The 21,963-nt window shown below is 40.6% G+C and overlaps 1 long non-coding RNA gene across 1 annotated transcript in view; it reads left to right on the top strand.

The window, feature by feature from the left end:
- Positions 1-338: 338 nt before the first annotated feature.
- Positions 339-21,963, top strand: part of LOC104147977 (uncharacterized) — a 150,567-nt gene continuing 128,942 nt past the window's right edge. Inside the window, exon 1 of the long non-coding RNA XR_695015.2 lies at positions 339-394. This is a non-coding gene — a long non-coding RNA (uncharacterized lncRNA). The remainder of the gene's footprint in view (positions 395-21,963) is intronic.

The raw sequence follows: 21,963 nt of genomic DNA, 5'->3' as shown, positions 1-21,963 counted from the left end.
ACTCTGGAAGTAGGATGTTCAGGCTGGTATTTTGTGGCATTGACATTTTCAGTAGTTGCGGTATCCAGGAAAGCTTAGACTTCATTGAATCAGCATCTTCAAACAGAAACTTGCCATTGGAGAATTCTGAACTAGCGGTAAGTGTTTGGTCCAGTGAGCCAGACTGATCTGATGCAGGATGCAAGTGGTTATCCATCCGTATTTGAAGAACGCTGCAGATGCTATCATTCAGTAATTCTCCTAGTGGCTTCCTAAACACATCAAACATCAAAAAGAATGGAGTGTAATACAAAAAGTGACTAAAAAGGCTATTCATTTTTTGTCTTGCAGTTTATTTCCTGCCAAGTAGTGGAGGCAAGAAGAAAGGTAGTCCTTGTTGAACCCAGGAGAGAAGGTAAAAGTAGTTAATTAGGCATGTTGGTGCCTGACAGGTTGGAATGTGGTATTTCATAGGCAAATCCATGAGAAGTGAGGGCTGACCTTGAGCACAGACATATGGGTGGGCAAGTACATTCACAAACATGTGTATGAAAATACATCTACTTTTAATGTCTAGTTTAACGTGGAGATCTCTGTGAGGAAGACTCAGAGTCAAGAATATATCCAGATCCTTCCCTCATCTTGCAAAATCAAATTTCTTTTCATGGTGCCAGCAAGGTATACACCTTCCTCTGCCATGTAGATTCCCCCTTTTGCATGCTGGGACACGTACCTTTTGGTTGATACACAAAATCTTAGGCCAAGTTTTGGACTAAATTCTCCTTGAAAGACTCTTGAGGTTTAGGTGGTCAGTTATCCTTCCACTCCTCTCCACAAATGCTTTTGTGTAGTTCCAGGCAGCAGAGAAAGATGAAATGCTAAACTTTCAAATCATGTTTCTTTTAGCTGGAAATATGGAAATGCTACAAAGAAAACTGCTCATTTGAGAGTGTTGCCTAGGTCTGTAGCCTCAGAGGCTTGAATGAGCTTTCAAAATATGTTTGCATATGCCAGGAAAGGTTCCTGAATTTTCTGTTCGCAGCATCTTACATTAAAAGAAGTGCACACGCACACAAAAAAAGCAAAGTTGTTTGATTTTGTTGAGTAAGCATACACATTAGGGGAAGGAATTTTCCTTTGTAGTCTTCTAAATGTGAGTAGGAGTAGTGACCAATGGATGAAATATCTATCCTTGGTGTACTTTAAAACTACAGAAAAGCAGTGTTATGCAAACTTTAGTTAGATATAATCATAAAAACTCTTAACAATAAAGACATTCTAAAGTGCAATTTTACTTTAAGTGCAATTAAATGGCCGTTTTCATATATTTCATGACTTCTTTTCCGTATTTGAAGTCCCAGTAAACTTAATTGTGAAAGTTCTTTCTAAGAGCCTACTTCTGCAGGGGGAAGGGAAGCAGGAGTACAAATATTCAGATAAGATTTATATGTGGTATAAAAATTCATATAATTTTTGCTTTGGAATGAAAGCCATTTTTAATCTACAGAGAATAAGAATGTTAGAAACAAGCTCTGAAAATGGAGACAGATCAATATTTTTAGTTCCATCTATAAAACAGTTTAGAAAGAAATTGTTCACAGTTATAAGTCTGTGTACTGAAAGCAGAGATTTTTTTCATAGATGGAAAGGTGCCTTCAGGGTAAGGCTTAGAATGGGACCTTTACTGCAGTCTTTCTAATGGAAGTGTTATCAAGCACTTCTATAATAAAACTGGAAAGATATTTTCATAGTTAAAATGTCTATTTTCATTATTCTATTTCAGGCCATAATATCAGACACTTCAACTACATCTTCAGCACATAAATATTTGAATACAGAGACCTTTGTCTTAAACTTTGATTTCAATGCTTACAATTTGATAGGCTATCTTTTTGTTCTTGAGTCTTTGCAGCAGATGAAGACTTACCCTCAATAGAGGAGGCTTAGGTTAGGGAACAGCTTAGGCGGGCAATCTGCCGTTCAGGTTCTTAGGTGCTTACTGCTTTTCTCCTTTTCATCTTCCCAATCTTCAGGTGACATCAATGAGGCCTCCCCTTGAAGGAAGCATTTCCTTGTCTGACTGTCAGCCAGGGCATGCTGTGTACCCTGGTAAATGCACTCTACTGGGCTCCTCAGGCTTCAGCATGTTGTGAGAACAGGCAAATTGAGGGTAGCAAGCGGGTCCTGCAGTCTCTAATCTTTATGCACTTAAGCAGTCACTACTTCTTATACGTGAGGGCTTAAGTATGATGCTAATTTTTTTTTTTTAATGGAAAGGAACCCAGATGACATGGAAATGACTAACTGTAGTAACTCTAGTTCTGCAAAAACTTTAAAATGCTTGGGTAAACTTACATGTGACTAGTAACACTTTGTTCAACAGGGCCGTTTATCTGCACAGCCATCTGTAGGGTTGCCTTGCACACTGAAAGTCTTCAACACAGAAACTGAATGCTGTTCTGAAAAGAACACATCACAGATTTGGTTACTTGGTTAAAAATGTTAATGAGCACTGCATAAGTAACCTATAAAATTTGCTTCATCTTAAGAATAGATACAATGGGTTCCCTAAAGACTGATTTGAAGAATGGGTATAAAATGCAAATCCTGCAGTCATTACCTATTGGCTACATGCAGTCTTTTAGAAAAATTGTTGCATATGATTTTTATCTTTCATAGTTTTATCTCTTATCAATACAAACATTTGCATTTAAGTCTTAAAGAAATATGGACCCCATAATGATGGTAACATGGACTAAAGCCATAAGCACCCTCAGAAGTAATTAAAAGATGGAACAAATTTTCTAGATTTGAGGAGGAGAGGCGGGGGAGTGACAGACTCAGGCTGCCAGCTTCCTAGCAGAGGAGAAAGGTTTAGCGGATCTGCTTCCTGAAAAATAAAGCTTGTCTACACTGGAGGGATATTACTGCTCCTGTTGGCTCAGAAAAGTATTAGCGGTATTTGGTGACTGCAGAAGACAGAAGATATCTTTAGTTTACGGTCAGGAGTTTCAACAGTCCGTAATTAGTCTGTTTATTTATACATGATGCTTATAGTTGTTTCTCTTGTTTATGCATGCCTGAACGTAATGGAAGGAAATATCAAGGGAAGCTGGTGAAAATAACCCCCGCTTCTAGCAGTCACTTGGAAACTCCTTTGACTTAATATTATTCTGCTTCTGCCTATGTAATGTTGCCAGGGTACTGAACAAATGTCATACCACTGCATTACTAGTGGTTTATATTTTGAGCAACGCTCGTATTTTCATCATTTTCTTACCTTCATCTTTCTGAGGACTAGAAAGAATAAAAGAAAATCTGTAATTGGTGCTGTCTCTATTAGCATATTTACACAGTACACTCCATAGTCATCATCTTAATATGCTGCCCGTACTGTGTTCTGTACATCAGTGCTTTGACTTAAAAATGACTACTGTGGTCTTTTAAATCTTTGATAAGAGGGAGCATAATGACTGAAGAATGCCTCTGTGATCTTTTCTCTTAGCTGTTCCTGCTCTGCGCTGCCGTAGGCAAGTTTAGACTTCTTGCATTGGAAGATGACCATATTTTTGCTGTAGTAGCCCCTTAAAGACTTTACTGTTTTGACTAGTCATTTCAGACTATCCATCCCAAAATAATTCACTTAAAAAAAAAATCTGTCCAGCATTTGCGTCCTCAGCTCTTATATTAACCTAAGCTCTTATATTAGCATTCCTTTGTCCTTCTTTCTCCCCTTACAAAACTCTGTGTCCCTTAGGATATTTAATATATTTAAACAGATCCATTTCCAGATTGAATGGATTCAGGAGACACCTCCATCTCAGTTAGAGGGTCCTGTTTTATGGGCAAATTTGTTACAGGAGGAAACTTCTGATTCATGAGAGTAACAGAATTTGCCTGAACAATCTCACTTTACACAGTTGATTAGCTTATGTGTGCTAAAAGGAACTTTCTTTTCCTCCTAACTGCTTTTGATTAATGTTATAGAGCATTTTAAAGGAAAATCTAAGTGTAATAATCTGTCTATAGTTTAGAGCCTCAAGTGATATGATGTGTTATGAGCCATATTGGCTGTACTATAAGTGATTCTTGATTTATTGTGACAATAGTTTATGCTTCGTGGACTGAAACAATAGCTAACTTCATCTTTGGTTAGTATTCATCTTCCTTGACATGAGACAGTACACTTTGATGTATATCTGTATCCATATTGCAAATTAAGCTAATGGTGAGAAAGTTGTGGTTCTCTTTTTTATACGTAAAAACAAAAGCTTTTAGACTATATTTGGTCAGTAGGCAGTCTTATTTGCTGCATGTTGCAGAGCGAGACAAGATTTTAGACTTGCAAGTATTAAGAGAAAGCAGAGTGTTGCAGACACCAGCTGATGTGTCCCTGGCAAGGGGTATGGCAGCTCGTGCCCTGCCTGCCCCGTTGGCAGGTCCCAGCCAGGGCGTGAGTTGTACTCAGGGTGGGAGGGAAGCCTCAGCAGGGCTGCGGTTTGCTGTCATACATTATTGTGCCTATTGCGAATAGAAATACTTACCCTTAATTCCTCTTCCCCAGGGAATTCTGCCTTGACATGTTGGGGCTCTTTTTGTTTATTTGGTTGGGTTTTTCTGTGGCAAATGATATACCTACTAATGGCTGTAGTTCCTCTGCCTGTCTACTGCACCGCAGTCTGTTTCCACAAATCATAGTCGTGCAATGAGATGGAGAATCAGTAAGGATTTTGCCTGCTGTAGTCCGGCTTGTATTTTTATGTAACTGTGGATCACCGTTTCTTTTTTTTAAAAGAAGGTGTCATGAGAATCATTTAAAAATAAATTTTTGATTTAGGAGTGCAGCAAAGGAGACTACCCTATAGATCGCTATAACTCAAAACTCTTACAAAATTTAGGTGCAGCATATCTCTGACATACTACCAGAACTCTCTGAGAAGTTGGCCTGGCAATGTTTTTAGTCATATTTCTTGTACAGTCTATACATAAAGGATTTCACAAGTCCTAAAACAAACATAATAGGGAATGGGATGTGCTGCAACTGAGTAAGTGTTTTCCTCCATTACTGTATAAAGTTCATAGTTTACTGTATCTGAATACTGACATAGTCAAAAAAAGATAAAGCAGCACATTAACTGTGTTGCTTGGAAAACACACCAGCGGAAATAAACCGCTAATTTGAAAAAGAAAGATCAGCTGATGAAAAATACTTATAGCTGCTGAAATTATCTCAGTGTTGTCCTAAGTGGAGAGATTTTCAGCCCTGCCCTTTCTAATTCCAGCTATAACGAATGGCTTCACTGTAGCACAAGTCATCTGTGCTACTTTGGTGATAACTGCAGCATCTGTCTGATGTATGATCTTTATCTGCTCTGTGCCTTTTCTACCATTAAGCTGTGTTCTCAAAAGTCATCTTGTGCAGTGTGTGTCATCACTATCACCAGTAGATCTTTAATTGTGATTGGACTGAAATTGGAGGAAACTGTATTTCGAAGAAAGTAGAAACATGTTCCTTCTACTTGCAGCACACCTAGCTTATTTTCATTTGGTAAATATGCTTTGTCTGGGACAAGTTTCATATTCTAAGTCTCTTAGTTACTGTTGGGGAGCTCCAGGCAAAGAATCTCATTTTGCCGTGGTAGGAAATGATCTTGTACGAAGTTTTTCTGAGCCTTGTATGTTGCAGTAGTTCCTAGGTAAAACTGAAAATGCATGTCTTCCTTAGCTAAGCCTTTAAGACCCCGGTAAAACTCAGCTGTAAGACTGATACCCAACATGATCTCTGTCTTATAAAAAAACCTCTCTCTTACTTATTGCTTTATTTCCTCATGTGCATCATGCATTTGAGGCATCATGCCTCGTCATTCTTGTTAACATTTGTTCAGCAGCTAAGGCACTAGGTTAACATGGTATATTCCTGTTAAAAGTCCTTTTTTCTCCAAAATATATCATTAGTGACTAAGGAAAGACGTATTTTAATTCAGACGCAGTACAGCTGAAAAATAAACCAGTAAGATATACAACACTCACCCAGCCCTGTAACACCACAGGATCAATCATTCTAAATTTCCTCCTGAATAGATTGTTCTCCACCAAATGACAATCTGAGAAAGCCATAGAATTCTACCGTGAATAATACACCCTTGGTGACTATTCTCTTATTTATACATTTAATAAACAATATTAAAAAAATCCCAAGCTTATATATTAAACATTATATTTTCATTACAGTATTAAACAAGGAGATAAAATTACATTTTCATTACAGAATAAAACAAGGACATACACAATTAAGGTTGGCTGGAATTACTGTGGGTGATAAAACATTATTTAGCATTGGGGGATCAGATTAGCTTTCGTAATAAGTTCATTTGCTGATCTTTTTGTGGAGAAGAGTTGTTTTGAAAAGTAGCTCCCTTTGTAGAAAAGGGAGTGATTGCCTATAAAAGGAACTGGTATTTGGAAAAAGATGGGTAGGCAAGTGATTTGAGTGTCCCTTTATTGGATGACTTGCATATATATTGACTGGAAACTATAAAACAAACCTCCAGCCTCAACTCTTCTTTTATAAATATTTTGTTTGTTTGTTTGAAAGTAGCCAATAGTTGTTATAACATTTTAATGGGCTATTTTTTTCTGGACTAGGAGAAGAATTTTATTACTTGTTTGATGAAGTTCCTTATTTGTGTGTGTGTTATGCATGCATTTTGTTAAGGTTGCTGGGTTCTTTTCCATATTGCACATAGAACAGGAGCTTTTTAGTTCTATGATGATGTTCTCAGCTAAAACCTAAAAACTCCTAACATGTCGCTGCTTATCACATCACTTAGCACCACTTCCAATGTGACGGACGAGTATTGTCCCTGAAGGGTCTTCCCGCAGTTCATTAACACCTACTGAAAACCTTTTAAAATTAATTAATTTTAAAATTAATTAATTAATTAATAAATAATTAATGAGAATTGATTTCTTCAATAAAAAGAATGATAAAGATTAAATGTAGACCCTCAGATAAAAGCCACGAACAAGCACCAGTATCAAGAACGAACCTCCATGAAGTATCACCTGTGAATGTGAATCTTAAGTAACAAGGCTTTGAGCTAGCCATGCACTTCATTTTAAATGAAAGCCAATGCTTGGAGGCTGACTCAAACATATAGACTAGCAGAACGCAGCGGTACCACTTAAATTTCCAGCTTCTAATTTTCTTAATTTAAGTTCTTTCTGCCTCTTTCCAGACTTTTTTTTTAGTATTAGAATTTTCTAGCTTCTTGTATTAACATTCCTGAGTTTTCTACCACAGTGGGTGATGTGTTGCACCTTGTTCTTGCTCTCTGGATGTAGCCTAATGCATAGTTGCCTACAGTACTGGACTGACTGTATTATTCTTGGTGAATGCCCTTCAGCTTTCAGCTTACTGACAGTCTTGTTAAAGACTGCGGTTATTAACCATTGTGGCTCTAATATCTGCCTCTCATGTTGAAAACTTGGATGAAGGCAAACGCTTCTTGTTCAAACAGCATCACAGGCCCACATGAAATAGAAAAACACCTGCATCTGGCAGGGCAGATCCCATGAACTATAAAGTGTGCTGTTTCCCCTGCAGTTTCCCCAAGTATAGGAAATTCATTAGCGTTTTTGCTCTCCGCTATACAAAACAAAACAGTCTAGATAAGCTTTCCCCCACGAAACTGTGAGCCTTGCTTCTGAGGCACCTAAATCCTCCTCTGCCCTGAGTAGCCACCTGCTTCAGCATTGCCTCCAAATCCAGGTGTGCTGCTAAATGAGTAACAAGGAACCACCCAGAACCAAGTGTCTGCACTCTATGAGCAGTTGTTAGTTATTACTTATTTTTTTCAGAGTGGAAGGAAAATGTCCAGGGTTCTGCATCAATGGCAAATAAATCCTTCACTGCTTACTGTTTGAAAGCTTCATCCTACTCATTTGTTAAGCTCCCATCCAAAGTGCTTGTTCCTTTGCATTCCCCAGGTTTATAAGATTCCTTCAGAAAGATGAAGAGAGTTGAATTTAGTTCATGTGATGTACCTGAGTGAGATGCCCGGTTTACATCTGTAGCATGCTGGAGGAGTGTAATAGTTATTGTCTTGTGCACAGGCCTCTATAAGATTGGAAAATGCAGACCTCTGTGACTCCGGTGCAAATCATTTCTTACCTCCGCTTGGACCTTTAGCAGCCATGGCCCAGATAGTTACAGGCTGGCCCAGGAAAACCAAGAGCAGTGGCAGGAGCTTTAACAGTGTGCAGTTTTGCCTGGGCCTTGAACAGTTTGCTGCAGATGAACATAAGTCATGTTTATCTGCTACTAGACTTAGCAGATTAAAAGCTACCTGCATTGCAGCTATTTCTACTCATACCTCTCCAAGTTTTGTATTTGAAAGGTGACAACCTTAAAAAGACTTTTGAAGATCTCCTAGCTCTTGCTTCTGTCCCTGAGACAAGTCAGCTATACCTGAATCTTCTTGAATGATGTGTATTTGTCAAGCCTGCTGTTAAAATCCCACCAGTGGTTGTTGCCTCAATGTCTCCAAGGCAAGCTGTTTGGTGTTTTGTCCTCAGTTTAGCAGCAAGAGAGATTTAGGTTAATCAAAACTTTTACTGCTCATTTACAATAGAAACTGGAGAATCATGTTTTTCTTCTTTTTTGCAGTAATCTTTAATTTACCTGAAAGCTACTACTTTTCAGACTTCTATTCTTTAGACTAGCTCAAGTTCATGTGGACTTCTCCATAGAGACCAGGCTTTCCAGCTTACTTCTTGCAGCTCTCATAAAGTGTCTTCACCTGATTCATGACCTTCTTGCAATGTGATTCCCAAACACAGGAGAAGCCTTTCTAGTGTTGAGTACAGTAAAAAGATGATTTTCTATTTTTTAGGTTAGATTTTTGTTTGCAGTTCCAGGTGGATGCATTCTTTTTTTCCAGGAATAGAACGGCAACGTTATCTTGTTGAGTTAGTGGTATGTGGTAATCCTCAAACTCTTCTGCAGAACTAGTACAGTGAGCCAGTCATTCTCTATCCCATATATTTTTGGGTAACACTTGTTTTGGCTGAACTGCATTTTTGTTTGTTTCCAGATCACTTTATCCACTGTGGCCAGATCACCTTGGATTCTAATCCTGGCCTTGGCAGCTTCTCCTTTGTTGTTATTTGCTAAACTAAATTCTGGAAGAGGTTTAAAGACGATAGCATTTCATTCAGAGCATCTGTCACAAAGAGGCAAGGTGCTGTCATTGCAAATCACTTAAACTATTTGCAATAGAGCCTAATGAGAGAAGCCCAAATGCAGCAAAGCAGTAATCGAAAACTTAAGTTATCATGTTTTAGCACTATGCTGAATCAGAGCCTGGGAGAGCTCATTTCAACATTTTCCTGAAACTCTTGCTGATAATCTGTGGGAAGCAAAGCTGTTTGTATCCTACCACGATAATTTCTCCACGTCCTCTGTGACAGTGATGGACTCCCCATGTCTGATCTATAAACTTGCCCTTTCTGAGAGGATGGGTTTGGACTGATATCCTATTTTCCTGCTTAAACTTTTTCCTGTGCTCAGCTATATTACTCACTCCCACTTCCATGAGAATAAGCTGTAAGGATTTACCTAGGAAAGGAATGAATAAGGTATAAAAGGAAAAAATTCCTTTTAACTGCTCCGATACTTGGAAGAAGATAAATTTTTCTTCAAAATGAAGAAAGAAAGGCGCATGTCTAGCTGAATATTAGAGATGTAGAGGACTACTAGTTTTATTTTTTAATTGAATTATATTTTTTAGTAATCAGAGAAAGAACTTGCACACAGATCTTAATTTTCTAAACCGTGACTCCCTCACTGCAGTAAAACCCATCCTAAGTTTGTAAGCCAGATGAGAGGCACAGAGCTGAGCTCAGCAATATGCATTTATTACTTACTTGCTTAAGAGGGGCTGTAAAATATGGCAGACAACTGCTGTTTATTAAGTTTATAATGAAATATCATTCTTTTGTGGAACAATGTTATGCATCTCAGAAGGAGAAAGGAGGAGTCCTTTAAAATGATACAAAAATCATAGACAGCAGATGGACCATGCCCGAGTGCGGGATTCATGAAAACTGACTTTCAGATGACTGAAGAATGGTGTCTTGGCTGGGACGTCTCTGCTGTAAGCGAGGACAAAGGAGTGCTCCCAGAGAGAGATTCATCTAACCATCCTGGAGGCTTCTACTGGGGCTGAATGACTCAGTCCCTGAAGGTACCTGGGTTTTCTCTTTGACTGTAAATGAGTTTATGTAACTCACACGGGCAAGATCCTCCTGTCTCCGTGGCTGAAGTCCAGCTCTGAACTCTCTGGAAGGACAAGCAAGATAGGTACAACACAGAGGGAGTTGCAAATTCCATTTGTAAATTCTTCAGGTTTAACTCTTGTAGTCTGCACAGCTCTTCAAGTACTGGAGCTGGAACCTGACTTGATCCTTGTAGGTAAACACAGTTATTCTCTTATTTGCTTCTTGGAGATTTTAAATGGGAGGGGAATGGCTAGTTGAAGGAATATACTAGCAGAGTTCTGTGCTATGTTTGGGCATTTAATTTTTTTTTTTCCCGCTGCATATTAAAAATATTTCTCATTGTAACTAGCTCCTGTCTGTTTATGTGGGCAACAGATAGAACAAGGTAGCAGGTAGCATGGAATAAATCTCTGAAAATGTTGGTGGGCAAGAGATAAAAGCACCAGCTTGGAGTAGGCATGTACCTTGACTCATTACAGTTGTTACGAGTGGGAAGGAAAATGGAAGGGTATTTCCTCTGCACCATTGACTAAGGTTAAGAAAGACAACGGAGTCTGAGAAAGAAACTTTTAAAGCTGCTTCTTCCTTCCTCCCCCTTTCCTTGCTTAACTGATGCAGTCTGACAAAAGTACCCTGTATTTCTTGGTATTTGAGTTCACCTTAGAGAATTAAAGGAAATAAGGCAAACCTTGGTTTTAATAGACCTCTCCTTAATTCTACCACATAGTGTAGACTAATAGTACTTTAAAATAGTCACTTGGAATGTTAATGAGCTTAATAACCCATTAAAGAAAAAGTACTGAACTACCTCCTAAGAAAGCTGAATTCTACTGTAAGCATACAAAAATATTCATCCTCTGAAGAATTTTATTCTAAAAATTAAGGACTTGGCTGGACAGGTTTAATTTTTAAAGAAACAGTAAAGAAATGGCTGTATGCTGATTAAAATAATAAAACAAACAAAACCCAGTCAGTAAATAGCCCAGAAACATTAGCCTTATAAAAAGGAAGGGACAACATACCAGTCTTGAGCCTCTCAAAATGGACAAGCTCTTCCTTTAAAATATATCCTTCCCTTCAGTGGAAATTTGTGAATTCATTCCTTGCTGCTAAATACTGTCACTGTGCAGGTTGCTCTGCCTGTAATAGCGGACGTAGCTAGAGTGCAGAATTAGTAGGGTTTGACTTAGCAGATGAGACTAATGACCAATCACCTGTCTCTGGCAGTGGCCACCACTAGAATCTGCTTCCTCTTTTCCCTTAAGAACCTCAGGGTCCCTCTCTATTCCTCAGCTCCATCTCTCAGAGCCTCGAGGGCTCAAATTTCTATTTTTGATGCCATGAGGAGGTCCCTGGGAGCTTTGCCGCTGACTTAGCTGAGACTCATGTTCTACCTTGACAGAGCTCTCTCTGTGTCTCTGCTTGGAGCTGGAGCTGGGTGGCTTGTGCCTGCAGGGTTTGACGGGCTGATAATTCACTGAGGCTCTTTCTGGCTTAGAAATTTAAGAGCTGCTGCAGATCAATTGCTGGACTGTTTGTTTTAGTAAATTGCCCTTCTGTCTTTCACGTCACCCAATATCACAGAGAAATGACACTTTACTATAAATGACAGAAGACTGTGAAGCTAAGCATGGAAATGTATGTGTATGTGATTTCTTTGGGTTTCCATGATAACTTTAAACTAGTGTGGGGAGAGCACAAAGAGGTTCCAGGCAGAAAGTCTGTAGTGGAAAAAAATGACAGTACATGCTTGTGACTCTGGAGATAGCTTTGTTCTGCTGGTTCAATGCTCAGAGAAAACAACTCTTTACTGCTGTATTAGCTATTACCCTGGGCAAATCTTTATTCCTGACACACCTGGCCAATGGCGTAACCAATTTCTTTTTATACTCAGTCACAAAGAATGACATGCTTACAGAAAAAGAGAAAAGAAAACCCCTCCTGTGTTTATTTTTTGAGGTCTTCTACTTTTCTTTGGGTATATAGCACATTTCTAAAACAAACAAACAAAAAAATCTGTTTTTCTTGAGTCAAAGTAAATGTTAGATTTTGAATTCTTAGATTTCTTGTAATGTCTCCAGCCTCTTTTTTAGCAGTAAATTAGAAAGGAGTGAAATGAAGGGGAAAAAAACAAAAAGCAAAAGAACCAAATCTGCCAACCCATAAATATATGTTGCCAATTAAAAGCGTTAAAAAGTATTGCAAAAGCAGTGAATCTTTTTAAAAAATATATGATTTTGTTTACAGCTTCTCTCAGGCAGCGGAGATGTTTTAGCCAGCTACTCTAGCTGATAGAACAAAGGCTGAGTTTTCACACCCAACTGGCTTAAGGTATTCCTGGTGCCACAACTCATTTCTGCCTCCCCGTTATGCCACTCGGACCTGTTGGTTGTACCATCAGCACACTTCCATGACATTGTGCTGTGGAAAAAACAATGGAGACAGGCTTCAGCTGGATTATCTCTGTGCTATCGTTCACAATCAACATGATGTTGGCTAACACGGTGCTGGCAACATGATGAAAAGATGAATAAATAGAGGCCAAGGCCTGACATGCCACTGTCTCTGAAAAAGTGCATCAGGCATGATGGACAGAGTAAGTGAGAAGTGACAGTAGAGGCATGGAGGGACAGCAGCTCCTTGCATTCTTACAGACGTGAGGAGCATTCAGCCTTTCCCCGTAGCTGCTCTTGGTTGGTGAGATATTTTGCCACAAGGTCAGATGGCCAAAAATATTTGGAGATGAAAGAGAGGTGGCCAGAAACAGCTTCCCCCTGTCTTTTCAGTGTTCAAGTTTCTCTTCAGTAGGGTGTTGTGACAGAAGCGACTTTGACCTACTATGATACTGTATTATCTTTTAATATTTTTCATAGTTTTTTTGCTTTTGACTTACTGTAACACTTGTCCTTATATAGAGTGTCAGAACTGCTTTCTGGTAAGATGAGGATTTCCTCACTTCTAAAACGAGGTTATTGTCAAAGATGGAGAAATGCAAATATGCGAAGGAAAAAGTAGCACCTGCCTGGATGTGAACAGCAAAAGAGTGGGAGAGGGGCAGAAATACTGCCAAATTTGAGTTTTCCAGGACCATAAATCAAGTCCTCCAATACTGTTTTTGACTGGGGATTTTTTTCCTGTACATTTTTAGTTTAAATCTCTTGAATTTACTCCAAATGAGTTTTGAAAGGAGATGGAGAAGATGGAGAACATATATTTTTCTTTTAAAAATAACCTGAGATTTTCATGCAGTTCTTGGCTCCAGGACCTGAGACTCTAGGGAAAATGCCAATACTTCAAGAATACCCACCTTCCCCAAGAGGAGAAGCTGTGGCAGGAAGGAGGTGGCAGTGATAGGTGCTGGTGGTGGGTGACATTGATGGACCCTGGGGAGAGAGGAAGCCCAGGACCTGCCAAAAGGCACTGAATACTTAATGCTGTAGTTTGAACCAAAAAGAAAAGGTTTGAACGAAAAGGTAGACCATGTTCAAGTTCCTGCCATGTATTACTTCTTAACTACACAAGGATTGTAAAGTTGGTACAAGAGGGAGAAAGAGATGTGATTTATGATTTATTAAATGCAGTCAGTGATACTACCTAATTAGGGGCTCCCTCCTATCTGTGGATAAACTGTTGCAGGCCCAGAGGTCCATTTGAAAACTAGAGCATGGGTCTGTAATCTGTCTCAGGCTGGACTCTTGCTTCAGAAGAAACGGTATTTCCACAGCAGGGTTGATGGGGGAGGAGGAGTACATGGCAAACCATTACTTCAGACATGCTTTTCTTTTTTTTTTTTTTTTTTTTTTAACTTTTTCTATGAGAGAAAGTAAGGGTGGTGGATATTATACTATCATTTTGCCTGACAATCAGTAAAAAAATCTGAGCGCCTCTAAGTTTTGTTTTCAAAGGGACCTTTTTCAACATAAATTATCTTTGGTGAGTTATACAGTGCAAAGAAGGCTGAGCTGGGGATGTGCATGAGAGGAAGAATCAGCTGCCATACGATACAGTTGACTATTTCCTAATGCTTCTTAATGAAAAAGGGAATGAGACTGGGCCTTAAAATAGAATTTGGGGGAGCGAAAAGAGAATAAATTTCCCTAAAGCATAATTAACTGGAAAGACACTTTTCTGTATTCATTTATATTAATCTTCAAAAGTGAGAATAAAAATGGAAGAAAAAATATAAAGGGACTAGGGTTAAGTAATTTTCCTTGCTTCCTTAACACTTACAAATTAAGTCTTGCTTAAAAAGTAGGAAAAGAAAAGGAAAGGTTGACTCCAAGTAAGGGCCTTCAGGGCAACAGTATAAAATTATATGGCTATTTAACTGCACTGTATCATGGTGCTATAATTAAGACAAAGTACCTTACAATTATTCCACCAACTGGGTTAATGTGTACAGTGACTGTGCATTCCAAATTAATATTTATTTATTTTAAAGAAGCTTTTTGTTTTTAAAAAACCTGAAACACCATGGAAGAAGATAAACAATTACAGTCTGAGAGATGAGGAATATGGAGAACCTACTAAGCCCCGCCTCACATTATAAACTATGTGACAGTTCGTTTGCTTATCTACTTCTGTGAAGGCGGTTAGCAATATTTGTCATCAGAGAGCTTCTTCCAAAGCATTAAAATGCTTGCAACATCCTGAGATGTCTGTATGTTTTTGTCTGAATCTCTGAATCACAGAATCACAGAATCGTTTAGGTTGGAAGGGACCTCTGGAGATCATCTCGTCCAACCTCCCTGCTCAAGCAGGGTCACCTAGAGCATATTGCCCAGGATCACATCCAGACGGCTTTTGAATATCTCCAGCGAAGGAGACTCCACCACCTCTCTGGGCAACCTGTTCCAATGCTCTGTCACCCTCACAGTGAAATGAGGACACTGAGAAAGAGAGATAAGGTTAGAGCTTGCCATGAAATGAGAATTTTGTTATGGCTAAAAAAAAAAAAAAAAGAAAGAGAAATAAGAATTTGAGGGTTCAGCATTTGGCTTCATGACTATCTTCACACCTTTGAGAACACATCCTGCTAGTGAAGTTGTGTGTGCTCATATCTTGAATGTTGATAAGAGTGGATATGTGGATATGACTCCAGAGTGAGTGATCACACCACATCCCATTCAGCCAGGTGTCTCTCACCTGGGATGTATCTGATCCTGTAGGTGATCCTGGAGCTTTTCTGCGGATGGGCTCCCCTGCCTAGTTTGACAATCCTGCTTGAGGGACCTTGAGGCTAGAACATTAAACAGCCCATCAGGGTGCCTGTCTACAGCTAGCGGAGTGCTGCAGTAATTGGAACAATTCAGACACAGCTAATTGGGGCCATTTCAGGTGTTACACTCCCACCAGTTCATCTATCTCTTGCTGGGCACCCTACAGAGCCAACAGAAGGAATGCAAGCACGTACTTCAAAAGCTTCAGCACAAAGTATCTTTGCTTAAATCCTTCTCGCTTGGGAATAACTTCCAGTGTTTGGGAGTTGCAAAGAGGTGGGGCAGTGATACCAGCCTAATGCGTGCCCATGAACTTGGATGCCACTGGGATTAGACAGCTTATGATGTTAGTCAGCCAGTAAATGATTTCTGAGGATGTTAGAGGGTTTCAAGCGGTGGAACTATACCTTTAAAGAAACAGAAGAGTGTGAAGTATTTTGAGAATCTGGGCCAAGAGCTCTGCTAAACAAAACTTCAGCATGAGCTTCTTTTTAAACATGGGCTTCATAGATACATTGCAATTCAAGGAGAACAGAAGTCCCCCACAGCAAATTGGCATCTTCTTAAATTCACAAACTGTCTATAATGATCTAATACATGCCTAAACAGACACACTCAAAGTCCACCATGCAACTAGCATGTTTGCTCTCCCTGACCTCACTCCAGCTTGCGCTACCAATGGAAAACTTATATCCTCTACAGTTTGCTCAGAGAGCACTTCTTTAGAGACTGTCATTCATTGCCAGACATAGCAGTGACAAACTTCCCAAACTTCTCTGCTAGTCCACACCTACATGAGTGCAGTGTCACCAGGACCTCCAGAAGTAGCATACAGCTGGCACAGAAATACTTTCAGGAACTTAATTTTAGAAGTTTTCAATTGGTGGGAGAGAAGAGCTGCCTTTTCGCTCCCTGTTTAGTAGGTTGCTCTCACAGCTGAGAAACTGTTAAATGCTGCCCTTGGGGGGATTGCTATCTTGCTATGTAAATGAATTCAGAAATGTGACATTTTGCTGGCAGGAACAGGTGGTGCCTGTGAGAGCCTGACTGACTGCCATTGGTTTGCCTGATGGATTGACTCCCATCACTGCTGAGCCAAAAGTCATTGATTCTGCTTTTTCTCCTCTTCAGGATGACCTTCTCCAGAGGGAGAGCACACCAGTTCTTCAGTATTTACCCCTGCACTTCAACTCATCCCTGATCCTTTTTGTTTATTTCCTTTTTTAAAATAAATGTCATTTGAATCAGCCCGCTTAATCTCTGCTAATTGTAGATTGAAGATAAGGGAGGTAAGTCAATGGGCTGAACAGAAGAGCAAAGTATACAAACAACAGATCTTCAAGAGAAGAGTGAGAAGTTGCTGCAGCTTTTCCACGGCTGGGAACAGATATGCTGTGGGGTCAGCTGTGCTACGGTTCCCTGATAAACCTTGGCAGAGAGAGAGGAGAAGAAGGGGTACAAAGCCTGTAGAGGTAAAACCCTGTAGAGTGAATTTGAGATCAGGTCAACTCAGAGGCTGGTGCCTGGGTGTTTGGTGCTAGATGGATGTTATTTTCGCTAAGTCTAGTAGCAACAAAAGTTGCTCAGTTTACAAAGTGCCACAAAGATAGCTTAGGATCTTTGGCCATAGAAGGATCCCTTCTATGATTACCTTGTGGGGATGATGCAAAATGTTTTTGCCCCTAGGTATTGCGGAGCAGTTTGAGTGAACAGTGCCTGAATCAGCTTCAAATAAAACAAGCAGTTAGCTTACAGAGTTTTAGGCTGGCAATCTGAGTTAACCTGGCTGACTTTTATCTAAAACAAAATAAGAAGTGCGTGAATGAACCAATTTACCAGCCCCTATGAGGGTAGGGAACTCCTGGCCTCTTGGGTGTTAACAGGGCAGGAGCAGACACAGTGGGAACTGCAGCTCTTTCTCAGATTTTTCTGACAGTGCGTTTGCTTTTATGCCAAAGTCCACATCTTATCTGGGGACAAACTAGTGGTTATAACAAGGGAAAGGAAAACGTTAGCTGTGGAATTGGGAAAAAAAAGGAAATCTGGGTTGCATTTCTCTGGCTCTTTCAAAACCACTCAAACTTCGGCAAGTTGTAACTTAATTTTGCCATCTGTTAAACAAGAGTAATGATACTTGCCAAATTTCAGCTTTAGGTCCAGTCTCTGAGGGAGATCTGAGGGTTGACAGTGTGCAACTATTATAGCTGTTATAACTCTCCTATAAATAATTCTTTACACATTTTTAAGCGTAGTCTGAGATGCTTTGCATGTGAGGCTCTCCAGCCCAGCACTGTCTCTGCTTTGTTACGCCCTGGCGTTCTCCAAGTGACTGCTCCCAGGGCAGCAGTGGAGAGCGGAGGTGCGTGGGGCTGTGGGCAGAAGAAGCTGGTATGTGAGACAGGTCCAGCTAGGTGGCAGTGGAGGAACTGCATGAGGAGGAAGGAAACAGGGGATGTGAAAAAGAGAAATTCACATTCCCCCAGAATGGCAGGCTCCAAGTCCTTGACTCTGGGTGAAAAGAGCACATGGGAACCCTATCCTGGGACATAGGGAAATGCCAGCAGTGGGAGTGTGGAGAGCACCTAGTGTGTGGAGAGGGAGTTTTGGGACTCTGGTATTGGGAAGGAGGGATGCAACCCCTCCTCCTACCATGGAGGGAGAATGAAGGACGTGGGGGGAAGGCAAATGTCTCCAGTATGGTTCCGCAGAAGACAGTACGGAGTGGCACGGTGTCAGGGGAGAGGCTGGTAGGAGGCTGTGAGGGCAGTGGGGGAGGCCCTCGTGGGAAGGTTCAGAGCAGAAGCTGACGGAAACGCTGGAGTGGGTGTGATGGCCGGGGCCCTCTGGCTAAGCGGCTCATTATTCATCCTTTCACGTTCAGCTCATAATCGGGAGCGGAGGTGCTGAAATACCATGAGCAAAACTGTTCTCATGAGATCTCTAATTCAACATTGCAAGCTGAAGAGGTGTTGGATGAGCCATCTGCAGTTACAAGTGCTTTTCCACACTGAACTGCCACTGACTGGTCATTTCTGTCAATATATTCTTATATCCAATTGATTCTTCCCAGTCTGAGTCCAATGTTAAATGCAGAAGCTCACTTACCTACCCCGAGCCTATCACTGCGGTAGGGGGGCGGTGTAGCGCTGGGAAAGTGCCTGATCTACACAACAGCCTCCTTCCAGCATGCACTAGTGTGATTTCTCATAGTGGAGCAGTAGTTTCAGGGTCCAAATCCTGACAGTGTTGTGTCTTTGCTTTTTTTCTTTTTTTTTTTTTTAATAAGAGGCTAAGCCCTTTAATTGCAATCACCGGAGACAGGGATGCTTAGTACAATACAGAAATAGATTTTTAATGAGCAGAGTGTTGTCAGCCACCTCTTTCATATCCACAGCCTAGTTCAAGGGGAATCTCATGTACTACTCAGTAAAATGCCTTGGTAGTCTCAGCTTAGCCTTCACTGGAAAACTGTAAACACCATATTGAAAATGTAATATTCAGTTCAACACAGCCTGAAATGATTGACAGTATCTGCTTCAGAGAGGCCCAGGACTAAGCTAGCATGAACACTGCATAACCTTGTGCTCAAAGAAACTACACCGTATCATGGGGAAAGTCATTTGAAGGAGCCCCTACTGAGTAGTGGACTTTGATTGCATTGCAGCTGCCTTCATAATGTACATCCTGTAGGTAAGGGACACAACTTTCCTAGCCCTGGGATTTCATCAGATCTCTTGAGCAGTTGCTCACCTCCTGTCTCCTCCCAACCCAAATACAAAAGTCCCTCTGACAGCAAAGCTGGAAAAAACAGAGAAAATGTATTAGAGTTTGCACATTAGAGATGGTGAAAGACTAGTCAATTATTTATAATTCATGGTACTTTGGAAATGGAAAGAGAGAGAAACCCAAAATTTAATTTGAAACTTTCCAAGGAGAACAATAGTTCTCTGTTTTCTGCAATGATAAAGTCCAAAATTTTAAATTCGGCAATTACTAACAAAGTTTTTTTTTTCTGATTTGTAAGAAAAAAAGCAAAATAAAATTCCAACTAACAATTTGATACAGTATTTCAGAGTAATGAAACCTGATGGGTAATGTGCTTGCATCCTCAGTAACTGATACTATTTTCTCCTCCCTGTACAAAGCTGTGTGGTTAACAAGTTTTTTTTTTTTCTTTTTTTTTTTTGTGGCTGTATACATTTCTCAGGTAGGAGGAAGTTCAAGAAATGCATAGCTTTGTTACAGACATAGCAAACAGGAACCAGTGCCTCCAGCAGGCTGTGGAGGTAGGAAATTTCAAAGGAGGTGCCGACAAGGTGTTGGCACCTTGTCTCGGAGGGGGAAGGAAGAGGAGACTGTGTCCCATGCCTCGAGGCAGCAGGGAATGACACTGAAGCTGCCAACACCTTCTTCGTGGGGAGGAGAGGAGCCGGGTGCTCTGCTGAGTGCATCAGCTGAGAGAGTGGGGGTGGGGGAAGTGCATGGGATGGGGCACTGACTATGTATTTGGCAACCAGAAGGGATGTTTAAAGCGAAATATTTAATAAAGGTGATGTTACTATTTTGATTTAACAACAACAAAAAATCCTGGACCTAGAGAGATACCTGCATCCCTGGAAAAAAGGGAGTAGTGAAGGAGAGAGTGCTGCCGGTGGAGCCCTGCTGTAGAGACTTAATTTGAAAAGACAGTCTAGCAGGTCCAGTGGGTTTTGTAAGTGATTCCGGGCTTCAAAGCGGAGCACCTACCTTGTGTTTATCTTGAATGCACAGTTCAACTGAGAATGAATGACCACACTAAGCTATAAAGCTGTGTGAGCTAACTGACTGAGTAGTATTTGCTGAATTTCCTAAACAAGTGAAGTAGAAAGTGTTAGAGCTGTATGAGAACTGACCTGGAAATACATTAACTCCAGTAGGAGGAGATGAGAAGGAAAGCGAGAGAGAATCATAATACCTCACTGGGGAAAAAACAATCTAATTACCCAAACTATTTCAGTGCAAAACATGTTCCTAGAGGAAACAAAGGAGTTAGGGCTCTAAAAGTGCACAGCTGACTTTGCCATTAAAAAAAAAAAGAAGTTACTACTGTAAGTTAAAGGGACAAGGGACCCTAAGGTCAGGCCTTGGGCAGCTGAGGCAGGGACTGTTGACCCTGCTGCAAGTCTTGGTGCTGACTGCCGTGTGCTTTGGACCTGTGTTGAAGGCCAGCCCTGCGGCTGTAGGTTGAAGACACAGCACATGTGTTTCTGAGCTGGGTCTGGCCCTCCTACCCGGCTGCTGAGTGCTGATTGAGGGAGCTGCCGAGCGACCCTCCCATCTGTGCTGCCGCAGGAGAGCAGCTATCACGCGTTTGTTTGGGCACGTGGGGAAGGAGGCCTACTAGCAATGCCAGCGGTGTGCCTTATGGGCACGCTTGTACAAGGAAAGGACATGGTTATGCATATGCATAGCTTCCCTGGGGTAGAGAAAAATACTGTGGAGGCCTCTGTGTGGTTTCTGAAAGCAATGCTTTTCAGCATCCTGTGAAGATGTAATAGCTTCTCGGGGTCTCTGCTGGAAAAATGTCTCTAGCCATCATGGCTTGGGTGATGTATCTCCTCCTCCTCTCTCTCCATCACAGAACACTTTGGCTTTTTAGAGCAGTGATTGCACTTCATGTCAGATTGATGGAAAGCTGAGCTGTTTATCAGAGGAACTAATTCTCAAAATTTCCTTCTGCCCTGTGTGAGTCAGTAAACTTGAGAGTGTAGAAATCAGCTAGGCTTTTGCTTGAGAAAGAAATCTGTGGCTGTGGTTCTCTGTAAATACATATGTATACATAGACACACATATGTTTTTTCAGTGATCTTTACTGTGTATAACATATTGCCATTATGAAGTGCAGGTATAGGCTCTGAATGTGCAAGGGTGTCTGTGTGTGCTTGGTGCTAGACTCAGGACAGCTTTTTTGCTCACTTTATGGTGCTCTGATCACTAGGACCCATCTGAGGTCATCGGGAACACCAAATGTGTGATTTGGACAAATTATCTTTTGTCTGTGAAAAGTCATCTCAGTGACTGGCAGCTGGCAAGGTCAACAGAGCAACACATACCCAAGCTTCTCTCCTTCTTCTCTGAAAAACAACCACTCTCTGAATGACAGATAAATGTTTTTGTGCCACTTCAAAGTACTCATCTGGATAGTTGAACTTACTTTAGTACTGCTTCATGATGCTAAAGCACAGAAGGCAGAACAGTTCTGGACTGAGAACTCATCCCACAAAATTTAAAATGGGCCCAGACTGCTCAGTTTCAGGGTTACTTGTGCACTGAGATCTATCATTTTGCATAAACATGTTCTATAGGACTTCATGGTAGTGTTTTGAGGAAAAAAAATCTTTAAAAATCCAGAAGTGGCCTAGAACATTAGATGGGTCATAGGGCTTGCCTAACAACAGCTTTCTAACTATAAAAGTAGACATAACCAACAGCAAAAATAACTTCA

The sequence above is a fragment of the Struthio camelus genome, chromosome 3 (assembly GCF_040807025.1).
Source record: "Struthio camelus isolate bStrCam1 chromosome 3, bStrCam1.hap1, whole genome shotgun sequence".
In the NCBI taxonomy this organism is placed as follows: Eukaryota; Metazoa; Chordata; class Aves; order Struthioniformes; family Struthionidae; genus Struthio; species Struthio camelus.
The sequence above is the reverse complement of the archived record's forward strand: the minus strand, read 5'-3'. Positions and strand labels throughout refer to the sequence as shown.